We start from the raw sequence: 15847 nt of genomic DNA, 5'->3' as shown, positions 1-15847 counted from the left end.
GAGGGTGAGACAGTTCCAGGCAAGCAGAAGAGCCAGGGCCAGGAGGCTTAAGATGCTCAGGAAGGTTGTCAGTCCTCACCTGACACACCCTCTCTTACACACACACCCCCCCTCCTACCTTTTCCCTCCACACAGCCCTGCCACGCTCAGCACCTCATGGGGACCTTCTCCAACATGCCAGCCACTTGCTTGAAGCCCAGTTTACACTGGCTCCCTGTCACCTCTAGCTCAGGTCCACTCATGTGTATATAAGCTGCTGAAGCGAGCACGAGAATTCACCCACATATGAATCAAACTCTCCAAGTATCATTTTCAAAATTAGAGTCAGGTGTTCAAATCCCAGGTCTGGGTTAAGGATGGGAAAATTACAGAATCTCTGCGAGCCTCACTTTTCTCCTCTGTAAAACATGAACTAAAATACCTACCCCGCCCCCCCAAAAAAAATACCCCACAGAGCAGTAGTAGTGAGGACCATATGAGATTATATCTGTGAGTTCATAACACAGTGTCTGTACATGTCAATATTTTTTTATTATTATCATCACCTAGGCTAGTACATTAACGTCCATCCCTGTGTTGGATATTTCCTAATGCTGCAAAGCACATTCCCACCTGGGTCTCCTTTGCTCCCGCTGTTCCACCCACCTGGAATGCCTTCTTTTGCCCTCTGTCTATTCAGCCATTCCCTCATTAAGGCAGGGGAGTCTTTGCCCTCCAGCTATTTCTGCTCTGGCTCAGTGGGTTTCAACCTTGGCTGTAGATGAGAATCACTGGGGAGCTTTTAAAAATCCCCCTGCGAGACCTGGAGGGCATTATGCTAAGTGAAATAAGTCAGATGGAGACAGACAAATACTGCATGATATCACTCATACATGGAATATAAAAAACAGAACAAAATAAACAAACAAACCAAACTCAACAGGCAGATACAGGGAATGTAGTGGTTCCCAGGGGGAAGGGGCATGGAGGAGGGTGAAATGGGTAAAGGGGACCCAACAGTAGGGTGAGTGATGGAAACTAAACTTTCAGTGGTGAGCGTGCTATAGTGTAGACAGAAGTAGAAATAGAAGGTTGTTACACATGACACTTTTATAACGTTATAAACCAATGTTACCTTTATGAAAAATAAGTTCAGAAAAATCCCCAAGTCTAGGCCTCCACGGGACAGATTGCTTCAGAACTGAGCTGACAGGACACGGGCATCACTAGGTCACCAAGCTCCAGCAGGTGATTTTGATTTGCAGGGGGTAAGAGAACCAGGACACTGACCTCTTCCTTCTAGAAAGGCCTGGGACTTCCCTTGGCCGTTCAGTTGTTAAGACCCCAGGGGGCAGGGGTTTCATCCCCGGTCTGGGAACTAAGATCCTGCAGCCATGCCAAGAAGTATGACCATAAATAAATCATTAAAAAAAAAAAAATCCTTAGAAAGGCCTTCGCTTTGACCCAAACTTACCCAGTGACTTGCATTATTTGATATCTGACTTGTGTGTCTTTTTGTCTCATCTGAGCGAAACCAAGTTCTGACCAGCAAGTATCACGGAGAATCCCTCACGGCTCCCTGCAAGCCGAGTGCTGATTCTCCTTTACACACTCAGTCAAGATGCTCGGCCGGGAGGTCGGTGGACACACAGGGGGTCATTTATCTCCGTCTCTCTCCTCCCCTTGGGCCCTTCCTGCTCGGCGGCGGCCGTCACTCTGATCCCTCAGGAGCTGGCCTCTGCCTTGTCCACATGCGGCTGTCAGTGGGGGCTCCTCGAAGCGCATCCAGAGGGCCTGCCCTGCCCTCCAGGCAACCTGCCCCTGACACAGGCAGGTCAGGGGGCCTGGGCGCTGGCCTGTGCAGCCTATGCCCCATCAGACTGCTCCGAGCCCATGCAACCGCCCCGGGGCCTCTCCCGCTGCTAGCCGGTCCTCAGAGGAGGCCTGCAGAGAAGAGAAACACGCAGACTGCTGCAGAAAACACTCTCCCAAACGGCCCCAGAAGGAAGCATCTTTCACCCCCCAGGTTCTTCTCCCCATGACATCTTGCCCCTCCACCATCAAGGGGGAGTTCACATCCCTCCCCTTGAACCTGGCCAGACTTTCGTTTCTGCCTCCACCAGTAAGTACGGCAGAAGTGACCCCACAGGCTAGATGGTAAAGGTGGCCCAGCTTCCTCCTGGTTCCCCATCTTGGGACCCTTGCTCTGAGCGTAATTCACCCCGCGATGAGGAAAGAGGGGCCCTGGAGAGGCCACGTGCAGATGTTCTGGCTGGCAGCCCCGGCCAAGACTCAGCTGACAGCCAGAGACCGCAGACATGTGGGTAAAAGAACCTCAGAATGACTTCAGCCCTGGCCGCCACCAACTGGGCGGCAGGAGAGACCCGAGGGGTGACCGCTGCACTGACCCTGCCAGCCCCAGCGCCGTGAGAGGTAATAACAATGGGATGACTGTGGTTAAGGCCATGTGGCTTCTTTTATAGCAACGGAAAACTGATACACTGGTCTGGCAAACGGGCTCTGGGCCTCTGATGTAGGGACTTCTGGGGTCCCCAGGAGTCAGAGGCTGGTCTAGAAGAAGGGGTGTGAGCTCTGGGTGGGCAGATCCCTTGGCCCAGCAGACCCTCCTCTTCTTCATGGGCGGGGGGACAGTGGGAGGTGACCCTCCAAAGTGTAGGACTAGTGGGGCCCTGATCATCTAGATCAAAGGGTACCACTATTCCCAGGTTCCCAGCCTGAACGTGGCCCAGAGGTGACTGTCTGGACTGTGGGCCTTGAGCTGAATTCTCAGTGATGCCCTTCTGCATGGAGGAGGCAGAGGGCCAGGCAAACAAGCTGGGCTCTGCGGAGGAGCAGAGTGATCGCCTGAAGCCATGTTTGACTTGGCTCCCACCATGTTTTTTTAAGAAAAGGGATGTGTTGCCAACATTTAAAAATTGAAATACTTCAAATAAAAACCTGTAGATGCATAAATATGTATACTCCTCCTGATTTGAGAAATAAGCATGCCAAGATTTTCTCTTGAAAATCAGACAAGCCAGCCCCACTGGGTCCACATTTCCTTGTGGCAACAACTATCTTGAGCTGAGAATGAGACAGGGGTTTCCTCTCCAGTGAGCCCCAGTCCCCACCACTCCCTACTGCTTCACACTTACCAGGCTTCAGTCACTACATTAAACCGCCAATTCCTTGTAGAAACTGGGCTTGAGAATTGCCAAGGCTCATACGCTCCAGCTGGACACCAGGTTCATCACTGACTAGTTGCGTGACCTTGGGGAAGCTACTTATTTCCCTCTGCCTCTGTCTTCTAGCTTGTAAAACTGCCTTGAAGAACCAGGGTGAGAACTAAAATTGAAATGCATGAGAAAGACTTATCCCAGCATCGGACAGAAAGTAAGAACTTTATAAATAATTGCTAGTGTGATCACAATAGTTATTTTTGTTATTTGAGGCCTTGGACCTGATTCCCTGTCCGCCATCTCCCTTGGCTCCTGTTCAGCCCACACAGGCAGTCACCCAGCACCCCACTCTGTAACTCCATCCCCTGGGCCCAGGAGAGCCATGGGGATGGGAAGCAGCCCTTAGCCGCAGCCTTGCCTTTGAATGTAAATATTAGTGTTGGCCCAGCCTGGAGGTGCTGTATGCAGAAGTGAGCATTAGGGAGCCCCAGGCAGCATGTCTGCCAGGAGTTGCCAGGCAGAGGGACCCCCACCACCCCAGCCTGGCCCTCCAGCACTCCAGGTTGCTTATAGGAGGTTGGGGCTGGGCAGAACTCCATTGGCAACATCTGCATCCCTACCCAAGATCAATCCCCACCAGACCTGGGTTCTCTGACTGCAGGGTGACAAGAGCTGATGCTGGGGTCCAGGACTCTGGCTTTGACATTGATCACTCCAAAGCAGGCAAAGCAAGGGTAAAGGCTTCCCTGGGGAGGGGCATGACCAGGAGGGAGGCGACTGACTTTCACAACTCAACCTGAGTGATTCACTTCGGCAGCAATGATCTGGCTATTTTAGGCAAAAGCTAGCAAACCAAAAGCCATGGACTTTGATCAGACTGCCGACCGAAACCAGAGCCCCACCCTGGCTATATAAAGCTGCTGAGTGTGGGTAGGGAGGGTTATTGTCATATGTGGAACTCTATGAGGCTCGGGGAAGAAGCCTGTCATCCCCGATTCTCCTGTCTTCCCGATCTTCTCCTGCAGATGAGGTCATCTAGGGAAGTGGTTGTTATGAGGCTGGGTGGCATTTGGGGTCAGTCAGGCCTGGCTTTGATACCAGCTCTGCTATATGCTAGCTGTGTGATCTTGGGCACAATTCTTAACTTCTCTGTCCCTCAGTTTATGCATCTGTAAAATGGTGATAATTGTACCTACCTCATAGGGTTGTTTTGAGAATGAATGAGATCCCTCACTTCCTCACAGCAAAGGGAAGAATGTATCTGGTCCTGAGGTGAGCCTATGATGCCAGCTGGGCAAGGCTTCATGCCTGCCACCTCCTAAGTTGTTGACCAGCCTGTGGACAATCAGTCCTGTGCCCACAACTGCTTTAATCAGGGGCCACCTCCTTACCATCACAGAGACAGCATCACAGACCTACAAGGAAATAAGAGGAAGCAGTTGGAAAAGGAACAAGACCTTCCTCCATGACCTGATGAAAGATGAAGCAGCCCCTCTGGATGGGCTAGTGGACAGCCAGGATGGTTGAGGAGTACAGTTTTCTCTGCTCATCTATTCCTTCCCTGTTGTGGCAGGCTATGCCAGTGGATGCCCAGAGGCCCATAACCTCAGCTGGGCACAGAGACCCTAATGACTCTAACGCCCTACAGGAAGCCACTCCCTCTTCCCAGCCTTCAACTTTCCGTCCCCAAACAGCATCCATTATAAATAACCATGGACATGCGAAGTCTCTGCTGGGGAAAAACTCCTCCTTTCCACTCACTGCCAAGCCAGGCGAGTGCTCCAAGTTGACAGAATTATCAGCCCTGAGCTCACAGTGAGAGAGGGACGGAGAAGTGAGTGGGGACAGCCCGCAGACAGATCTATCTCCCAGCTCCAAGATTCCAGCTGGGCTTCCCCCCAGCAAAAGACAACTTCTCTGCACGAGTGTCCATGAGACTTTATGGCACAGTCAATCTTCCGCCCCCTTGGCCTTGCTGAGCGGCTGAGGGAGAGAGCAGGAGGAGCCCCAGCAACAGACAGCTGGCTGCAGCACGGAGCATCTTCCTCCACAAGCAAGTTCTCCTGCAATCCTGTCCAAGAGACCACTGGAGGACCAGGGGGATACAGAGAGTCTAGAAAATGCAGTTCTTTGGTGAAAAGATTGGCTCTTTGGGGGATGAATGGAAAATAGTCAACTTCAATCCAATGGGAAATTCTTCTTTCCCCAGGCATTCTGTCTGATGAGTTTTCTCAGCCAATCTTGAGCCCCCGGCAGCCCTCTAGGGATCAGAACTGCTTGCATATGGGCTTCAGCTCCTGCAGGGAAAAAGCTCCCAGGGTGATAAAACTTCAAGGCTCTCAGTCCATGATCTGTGGCCTCAGACAGGCTGGGGGTGCCTGAACACGCACAGCCGTGGGGGTTGTTGATCCCTGGGGCTGTCGCTCTGAGTAGAGGCGGAGCCAGCCCTAGGAACTCCCCAGCCCCCCATGGGCTCCCAGGATGAGTTGCTAAGTGACTTCATAGCTCGATGCCTAGACAGTCCCACCCATCAAATGGGAAAGAGGACACCCACTCCTACCAAGTAGGCATCGGCCTAAGGATCATGGTTCATGTGTTTTGGTGTGCAGTGTTTCGGAAAGCTGGACACCTGGAAATAGAAGGCCGGGTCCAAGGGCATGTCAAGAAACATATTGATAGATGTTCAAAGCGCTTCCAGTTTTCATTCCTGGGTCAGGCAACCTTTCCTGGGTCACAACCTTGAAATTTCAGCTGCACAAAACAACAAGCATTTATTTTCCAGCTCATTTACCTGCAGTTCAGCAGGGGTTGGGCTGATCTGAACCCTGTCTCCCATCTCCTTGGATCAGTAGCTCCCTGGGGAACGTCCCTCATCTGGTGATGGCAGAAGGACAAGAGGGACAATCAGAAACATTCAAGGCCTTTGAAGGCTTAGGGGTGCCCCATAGTCAAGCCTGGCATCAACGGGACGGGAAGGTACCTGCGTGTCACAGAGTTGGGAATAAGGGAGGAGCGAATACGTGCTGAGCAGTGATCTGGACTGCACAACTCTATTACACATGTGTGTTGGCTTATGCTCACACTCTTGCACAAGGAGGCACAGACAAGCATGTCTGCTGCAATACAGTTTGTGCTATTAACAGCTAGAGAAACAGAAGTGTCCATCAACAAGGAGTGATTACATAAACTGTACCATGCCAAAAAATTGATGCTTTTGAACTGTGGTGTTGGAGAAGACTCTTGAGAGTCCCTTGGACTGCAAGGAGATCCAACCAGTCCATCCTGGGGGAGATCAGTTCTGGGTGTTCATTGGACGGACTGATGATGAAGCTGAAACTCCAATACTTTGGCCACCTCATGCAAAGAGTCGACTCATTGGAAAATACCCTGATGCTGGGAGGGATTGGGGGCAGGAGGAGAAGGGGACGACAGAGGATGAGATGGTTGGATGGCATCACCGACTCGATGGACATGGGTTTGAGTAAACTCCGGGGAGTTGGTGATGGACAGGGAGGCCTGGCGTGCTGTGATTCATGGGGTCGCAAAGAGTCGGACACGACTGAGCGACTGAACTGAACTGAACTGAACCACGTGGATATGGTGGAACACCATACAGCAGTTCAAAAGAAATAGGACTTAACTCCATGAACAGAAAGGGCGAGATGCCCTAAGATGTGATGAGTGAGACAAGAAAGCCACAGAAAAACGAATTTAGTATGACGCCTTTGGGGGTAAAACACCCACCTATGTGTCTGTGTGAGTGTGTCTGCATGTCTATTTGTGTGTGTGTCTGTGTGTGTCTGTATGTCTTTGTGTGTCAATGTCTGTGTATGTCTATCTGTCCTTGTGTTTCAATGTCTGTGTGTGTCTCTGTGTGTGCACATGGGCACGTATGTCTGTGTATGTCTGTATGTCTTTCTGGATCAGTTTCTGTCTATGTGTGTGTCTGTGTGGGAGGGCTGAGGGGAAGGCCACGGGCCATTTTACCTGTAGAGAAAGCCTTCTGAACTACTTTAACCTTTTACACAGGAACTGTGTTCATATGTTATATGTGAAGTTCTTTTGTTTTAATTAGAATACCAGAAGAAAAAAATAAGAAAATACCATTGTTAGGGGCTTACAGCTAATTCGATGCAAATGTCTTAGGAACTCGGGAATGCTGCAATCCTGCCAAACCAGAGCCACCGGCTCTCCCCCGCCACACACACTTCGGTCCCACAAAGTCCCTTTGGAAGACAAACTCACATGAGAGATGAGGAAAGAAAGCTAAAAGTGGCTTTTTTTATTATGAGTTGGGCTGGTGCCCAGGTAGGCAGAGCCCTCGGGCAGGAAATGAGCTGCACCATGAGGCCCGGGTGCATAACCTACACGGGACCCTCCGCTGAGCCCGGCTTCACGTCCAGCTGTCCGCTGGGCCGGAGAAGACCCGGACGTCAGAGATGCTCCTGGGAAATGGCAAAGAGGGGGCCGGGGTGTGCACGTGGGCCCCAAGGAGGCCGTCCAGCCTCTTCTTGGCTATCCAGCCCCGAGAGGAGGGAGCCACGGCAGAGAAGAGCAGACTCCTGTCTTTATACCCATGACAGTTTCTTCCAGATCTCTAGACCTACCCTGGCCACTCAGGCAGCTGCTAACCCCAGGAGGCCACTCACATTTAAATTCAATTAAATGAAGCTTCCTGCTGCCCTGCCACACTCAACACACCTCACGCGCTCGGTAGCCACACGCAGCCTGTGGGTGCTGTATTGATGGTGCTGCCGTCGGCGTGGCAAGTCCTAGCAGGCAGTGCTGCTTCCGGCTTTCTCAGTAACTCAGTGGGGAGACCACAGTGTCCACCCCGGGCTGTGTTTGGTATGGGAGTTGGAGGCGGGGAGCCACAAACCTCACTCTTCTGTTGTGACCGTCATTAACATTTAATTTCAAAACGTCTGAGAATCACAGGATTCCAGGAGGTCTCTGAAGGTGTCCTTGAAGCGGGTGTTGGGGGCATCGGCCTCACACTGGCTGGTTTGTCCTGGCCCCTTCCTCTTCTAGGGGCAGCCCCCGTCTGAAGCAAAGAAACCCCCATCTGTGTCTCCCCTTGGCTGACCCTTCTATGGAAGGTGGAAACCTTTTGAATAGAAAAGTGAAGTCTGACTTCTGCCCCTACCATTTCACAGACCTGCTCTGGGAGGCTCTGCTGTGATGCCTTGAGGGCCAGGTTTCTAAGATTCTTGGCCCTCACCTGATGGTCAGCACTTCAACCCACTGCCTAGAGCACCCCAGCCTCCTGTGCCTTCAGCCAGACAACACGCCCTGAGACTGTATGCCCCAGGGTCTGCCCCCAGCCCTTCCCCTCGTTATCTTACTCCAGAGCTTGTCAGTTGAGTGCCCATGGGCTGAATCCAGCTCACAGACGTGCATTGTTTGATCCATATAGCACTTTTGCAAAGCTTGTATAAACTCTCTCAAAACAAGAGTAAGTTTCCCATGAAAATCCAGATTTCTGGCCTCCTTCAACAAACCGGAAGCTCTTACAATCCCAGACCTGTCTTCACACCTAAAGACAAGCCAGTGAAACCCCAGCGGCTCCCTCTTCTTCCAGCAGGGATACAGGCGCATCTGTTCCCCACAGGCCCCTCTCCTCCAAAATGTGACCCCCTGGCTCCCACGGGCTTCACAGTAGGGGGAGGGCCTCTGTCCTCCCTGTTCTCTGTTCTCACTGTCCAATCCCCCTGCGTTCCACTATCCCGGGGTTCCTAGGATTCTTCCATGCTGGGCTTTCCACCACATCCCCAGTCTTCATTTCTGTCGCCAACCTAGACCTCACCTGGACATCCCAGCAGCACCTCCACCTTGCCCCATACCAACATGGCATCATTCCCTCTGTCCACAGCTGGCTCCTCCCACCACATCTCCTGGTGGGGGGCTCCTCGCGTGGACCAGAACGCCAGGCATCATCATCATTCCTTCCTTCCCCACCAGATTCCACAGCCCTCGTCTCTGTCCTCACTCGGAGTATCTCAACAGCTTCCTACCTGGTCCCCTTGATAATTACAGTCAACAACCATTCATTTATCACCTATCAAGCATTTATTGAGCACCTCTTGTGTGCCACACACTCTCCCAGGGGCAGTGATCAAAACAAAGATCTGTGTTTTCCTGTGCCCACTTTCTAGTGGAGGTAGATAAAAGAAATAGGTGAATGAGAAAGAATAGACATCAGTGGTTAGGTGGCAACAGGTGCTATGGAGAAGAATGAAAAGGGAAAGGAGGGGAGAGAATGGGGCTGCCATTTTAAATGGGAGGTGAGGAGTGGTCCCAAAAAGAAGGTGACATTCAAGCCATGGTCTGAAAGATGCAAAGAAGTAAGCCATGTCAACATTAGCTGGCAAAGCAATTCAGGCAGAGGGAACGGCAGAAGCCAAGCCCTGAGGAAGGGTGGGCTGGCTTGTTCTAGCAAGGAACTTGTGTTATTGGAGTGAGCATTTGGGGGCCAGCGGTCATCTCAGGAGATGAATCAGGGAGGAATGTGATGAGAAGGGAGATTGTGCAGCACATTGCAGGCCATTGAAAGGACTTTTGTTTATTGAGCTGAGAGGAATGGGCTGTTCCCTAAAGGCCTAGGGCAGAGGTGAAAGATTTGACTTGAGTTTTATCAGGATTTCTCTGGCTGTTTTGTTGAGAAGAGACTGAAGAGACCAGGATGGGAGGAAGGAAGAAGGAGTGACTTTCTGGATCCAAAGACGGTGGCACTAAATGGGTCTGTAGACATGTTAGATGTATGATGTGAGAAGAAGAAAGCAATGTGAGGATAAGGACAAAGTTTATGTCTGAGGGTCTGCAAGGATGAAGTTAATGCATTTAACGAGGATGGTGCATTTACTATGTTCCAAGCACTGAACACAATGCTTTACTCAAATTATTTAACTGAATCCTCTTCCAAGCCTCCAAGGTTGAGACTAGTCCATGCAATGGTAGATTAAAGAGGCAAGACCACGAAGGCAAGTCTGGACTACTTTACAGGTTAAGCTTGTGGCTCCTGAGCCAACTTGTCCAGTTCACACAGTGGCTGGGCCATTCTCTGGCTGTATCATCTAGGACATTTCACCATTGTCCCTGTTACTGATAAACCTCTCCAAACTTCACAACAGTCATTTTACTATTATGACTCGTGATATGGGGTTGGGCCGGGCTCAGCTGGGTGGTTCTCCCTCACAGTCAACCTTGCAGCTACAGTCAGGCATGACCTGGGGATAGAATCACCTCCAAGTCTTCCTCACTCATGTGTCTGGTACCAGGGCAAGAAAGATGCAAAACTGCTGAGACAAGAATGACTAGAGCACTTCAGAGCTCTCTCCATGTGGACGTGGTCTCCCCACAAGGTATCTCCCTCCAGCACGGCAGTTTCAAGGCAGCCTGAGTTCTTTAATGGAGGTTCAAGTCTCTAGAGGCATACGTCTCAAGAAAGAGCCAGGAGCAGGCTTTACCACCATCCTGATCTAGTTTCAGAAGTCACATAGGCCATCTCTACCTCATTCTGCTCTGCATTATCAAGTTGCTAATCCCAGTTCAAATTTAAGGGGAAGGGAATTTAGACTTCACCTCTTGAAGGGAACATCAGATAATTTTCAAGACATGTTTTAAAACCTCTATAACAATTTCTGTCCCTCAGTTTCCCCAACTGTAAAATGGAGAAGATAATGATAAGAGGGCTATGGCAAGGAGGAAATGAGATATTTCAGGTGAAGTATTTATACAATGGCCCATACGTAGCAAGTACTTTTTTATAAAAACTACAAGGCTAATCATTTCATTTAGATCAAAAGCAAGTAGCTCCTAAGCCAATAACCTGCATTTTCAGAGATTTTCGGACAGCCATCTGGGTTTGGGCTTAGACATTCTGAATTCTCTTCGGGTGCCTGCCAGCCCTGGAAGGCCCTCCCAGCCGAGCGGCACCTGCCTGGGCCTGGGAACTGGGCCTGCCAGGTTCTGCAGCACACCTGGCAGATCGGGGTTAATTCACTTCTGGCTTGTTAGTGAATTCAATTGCCAAGCACAGGTTCCCGGCTTCCAGCCAAGCGCCCCCACTCTCCCCCAAGGAGCCATGTCAGAAGAGGGAAAATAATTAGTCATTAAAACAAGTGATTCGGGAACATGACAAACGTCAAGACCCAGTCTCGCAGCTGGATGACATCCTGACATTTAAAACAGTTTCACAGCCCCCTTGTGACACTCATGATGCATCATCCACCTGGCTTCCCAAGTCATAGCTGGTGGCCCAGAGAACCCTCCGGCTGCCCTGCTGACTGCAGACTCCTGGGGTTCCATGCATAACTCACTCTTTGTCATCCATCTGATAGAAGCGGCATCACACATAGAGTACCTATGCTAACAAGGCCAGAGTCATGACCCTGTCTCCCAGCCCCTTCCTTATCTAACCATGCACCCACCAACTCACCGACCTACTTCTCCAGCTATTTACCCATCCATCCAACTATACACCAATCCATCCATCCATCCATCCCCTCATCCGCCCACACATCCATCCAGCTACTCACCCACCTCACCAATCTCTTCATCTATTTATCCATCTACCAACCTACCTGGGCTTCCTTTGTGGCTCAGCTGGTAAAGAATCAGCCTGCAATGTGGGAGACCTGGGTTGGGAAGATCTCCTGGAGAAGGGAAAGGCTACCCACTCCAGTATTCTGGCCTGGAGAATTCTATGGACTGTGTAGCCCTTGGGAGCACAAAGAGTTGGACACGACTGAGCAACTTTGACTATCACCTTTACTTTCACTTTCACCAGCCTACCTAACTGGTTATCCAGTCTACATTTAACCACCCATACATCCTACTACGAGTCCAACCCATCCTTGCACCCAGCCAGGCAACAGACACTTAATGAACACCTACCAGTCATTCATGTATTCATTAATATATCCAGCAAGCATTTTCAGTAGCTACCATCAGTTTATTCATTCAACCAACCAACATGTCTAGAGAACTGAATGAACAAATAAGCTCATTCATTTATTCCAGCAATGAGCACCTATTGTTTACGCATTACCTGATGAATAATCAGGTAGCAACGATTTATGCACTCAGCAAACATTTAAACAACCTTTATTCAGTCAGTCAGCCAGCAAATGAGCATTTATTGAGCACTTATTAATGCCAGACCCTGTTCTAGGCACTTGTGATGTTATGAGTCAGGACAAAGTCCACAGCTTTAAGCAACAAACAATCTAAATCAGGAGACGGACCCATCAAAGGGTAACTGTTGTACAAGGCTGCCAGTGCATTAATAAAGACACATATGGAGTATAGGAGGACTCCAAGAAAGCATACAAAATCTAGTCTAGAAGATTTAGGAAGGCTCCCGAGTGACGCAGACGAGCTGTGACTTACCTATGGGCTTAAAATCCAGACCACCTTAAATCCCAGCTGTTTTCTAGCTCTGTGACTTGGGGTTATGACTTGCCATCTGAGTTTTGGTTTTCTTATCACAGGATGGAGATAATGACAGTGGATAGAATGGAAATAAAAACAATGTTTACCACACAGCATTGTGAAGAGGGAGGACTCTATGGTTCCTGATCAATAAGCAATCATTTTTACTGTAATTCTTACACTTAAAGTGTGAGGTAGCCAGTGAGAAGTGGGAGAAAGGGCAGCCCAGGCAGCAAGACGCAGATTCAGGCCAGAGAGTCTTACTGGGGCAGGGCCAGGGCACAGAGGTGACATGGGGTTGCTCTAAGATGACAACAGAGAAGGAAGGGAAGGAGGGGTGGGGGCAGGTGGAGGGGATGGGAAATAGTGGCCACAGCATCTAGGGCGGTGGTTCTCAAAATTTTTTCCTTGGAGCACAGCACCAGCGTCTTGTGGGAACTACCTGGACATGCGAAGTCTTGGTCTCAACCCTACTCCTACAGGATGAGAAACTCTCAGGGCTGTGACCAGCATCAGGGGATTCATGAACCCTCCAGGGGACTGTGAGGCACTCAAGTGTGGGAGTCTCACGACTGGTCTAGGGAACCAGGAATTATCTCATACTAGCGGGGGAGTGGTGGGTGGGGAGAGGAGGAACCTGGCAAGGTTTCCATGAGGGAATGTTTGTTTACAGATTCACTTTCAATGCCAAACAATAGAATACCTTTAGTTGCAAGTCGCTGACAGGAGAACAAGAGGTAGAAAGTGTAAGGAACAGAAAAAAAAAAACATCATTCCTGCTGGCAAAGCATTTCCCTGACCGCTCCTGGGTGGAAAGATGGGGTCAGAGAATCCAAGCGTGGGGAAGCTCTTGCCTTGGGGTCCCCTTACTCCTGAAGGCAAGGGGCAGCTTCTGGCTCAGACCCCAGGGCCCCAGGCCATGGATCTGCCGGCTGTGGGGGCTCTGCCCCCCCGGCGCCCTCACCCTCCGCCTGTCACACGCGGGGATGTCACAGGAAACAATGTGCTTTTGCTAGCGCCCTGGCTGCGTTGGCAGAGGCCTGGCGGCAGGCATCACAATGACTCTCATTTCCTAGGAAACAGGGAGTCGCACTTGTACCTTTGCTGGGAGCCTCCGCATTTGGAGCGGTCATGTGACTCGGGGAGCTATTTTTAGCCTCCCCCAGTCCTGTGTTGTAGGAAGAATGATTTGATGAAAATACTAAACTCATTAAAAGCCTGGGGGATGGGGAGTGGAGGAGGGGTTGCTAGAGCAGAAACGCTGCAATCTCTAAGATTCTGGCCCGGGGTTGAGCAGCATGAGGGAATGACAGCTGGGACCTGGCATTTCCTTGGCGTCTGTGCCCTGGGGGAGGTGGGAGGCGGAGGGACTGTTGACTCCAGTACCTGGTACTGCTGGTATGTACTGTGGGCCAGGCTCCACAGTTCACCTGCATCACATTATTTCCACCTCACACTACTCCTAGAAAATAGGAATTAACAATATCCCGTTTTGCAGATGAGGAAACTGAGGTTCAGAGAGGTTAAAGAAGTTACTCAGGGTCATTAACTAGAAAGCTGGGAGCCCAGGGTTCGAACTCAGGCTATCTGGCCCTGGAGCTTGCCCTGTACTCATCCTGCCACAGAGAACCCCACCTGTGGCCACTAGCTGTTGGCAACAGGGGTACAAGACCAGGGCCTCTGTGGGTGTGTGGTCCATGCGGTCACCCAGGCCCCGCACTTAGGAGGGCCACACATTCAGCTTCACACCGAACTGTCACCACCTTGAAATTCTCAAATCATTTTGGAACCAGGGGCTCCATATCTGCAGTTGGAAAGTTCTGGGGGTCAACAAATTACATAGCTGGTCCCACTGGAGAACTCTGGCCCTCTTGGCAAATTCCTCTGATCCGCATGCTAGACCAGTTCCTCACTTTGTTTTCCTCCTGCTCAGAATAAAGCGAGACTTTCTTTTAATTGTGTTTGTGGGAAACATCCAGATTCTACAGTCAACCCCCAGATGTGAGTTCGAGCCCAAACTCTGCCAGGGACTAGCTGTGTGTCCCCCACCCCACCCCCACCCCGGGAATCTGCTTCTCCTTTCTGAGACCCAGTTTGCTCATCTATTAAATGAAGACAAAAGATAGTTTCAACCTCATTCCATTGCTGCTTGGATAAAATAGGATTTTTTTGAGGCAAGCACTCCGCATGGGGCTGAGTATATAGTAGAAGCTCAATCAACGCTAGTTTCTGTGAGTAAAGTCAGCAAGCATCGTGTAGCCCTGCCTCCCCTGCACGCACCGCAGTCCTTTCTTTCTGGCCCCATTTTCCCTGGGTGTGGTGAGTTTTCCAAGGTGTGTCTTGCTCAGTATTATGAACTCACTGCCTCCAGAGTTTGCCGCAGACACCCTCTCCTCTGGAGGCCCCGCTCCATCAATCTTCACTGCTGGAGTCTTGGGAGGGGGTCCTCATTCACGTCCCCAATGCCAAGGTGGCCAATAGCGTATGTGCCCCTCTGGTTCCTCGAAGGCTCAAATTCTCCATGAACACACCCCTAGAGTTCTGGTTTCAGGCTGCAGTGGGGGCTGCTCTTCACCCCACTTTATCATTTATCAAGTACATGCAGGTCTAATGCCAAGCTCACATTGGCCCTGTGAGGCAGAGCTGAAGAACTGACCCCATTTTACAGATGCAGAAGAATAAGCTTGGAGAACAAAGTGACATGTCCAAGGTCACCACCAGACAGTGGCCTAGCCAGGCATAGAACCCAACCCCAACATCAAGTGCAGTGTCAGTGACCAGGCCCAGCTTGTCCCCTCAGCCCACAGAGAAGGGGACCTCAGTTTCTGCTGCAGCCCCTTCCTGCAGAGAACTCAGAGCCAGATGTGGGGCTGCAGGGAGGGGGCGGGGAGCACCAACAACAGGCCAGCGGTTCACGCCCAACCTCCAGACACCCCTGCAGGAAACTTCCCTGCTTCTTTAGCCAAACATGTTTTAAATGTTCTCATGCAAACCAGCTCCTCCCAGACCTATCCACCAATTTCCCAGCCAGCCCCAACTCTTCAGAGTCACAGGTCAGATGACCTGCTTTAGAGGCAATGGGGAGAAAAAGCCTGAGAAGATGCCAGTGGGAGGAAGGTTCATGCAGACAGACACCCATTGTTCTATGGGAACATTCAGAGTGTAGGGGAGGGCGGAGGACCAAGGGGAGACCATGTACAGAATCATGTGTTGCCTTTGAAAGACATCCAGAATCAGGGAGCCCTGAGACCCCAAAC

At 50.7% G+C, this 15847-nt stretch overlaps 1 long non-coding RNA gene across 1 annotated transcript in view; it reads right to left on the bottom strand.

Annotated features, from left to right (window-relative positions):
• Nucleotides 1-563: 563 nt before the first annotated feature.
• The window catches only part of LOC122683271, a 40063-nt gene continuing 24779 nt past the window's right edge, over nt 564-15847 (bottom strand). Inside the window, exons 2-4 of the long non-coding RNA XR_006337665.1 lie at nt 4355-4573; nt 3135-3324; nt 564-1923 (exon numbers count right to left, since the gene is read on the bottom strand). This is a non-coding gene — a long non-coding RNA (uncharacterized LOC122683271). The remainder of the gene's footprint in view (nt 1924-3134; nt 3325-4354; nt 4574-15847) is intronic.

Source organism: Cervus elaphus, chromosome 24 (assembly GCF_910594005.1).
Source record: "Cervus elaphus chromosome 24, mCerEla1.1, whole genome shotgun sequence".
Taxonomy (NCBI): Eukaryota; Metazoa; Chordata; class Mammalia; order Artiodactyla; family Cervidae; genus Cervus; species Cervus elaphus.
The sequence above is the reverse complement of the archived record's forward strand: the minus strand, read 5'-3'. Positions and strand labels throughout refer to the sequence as shown.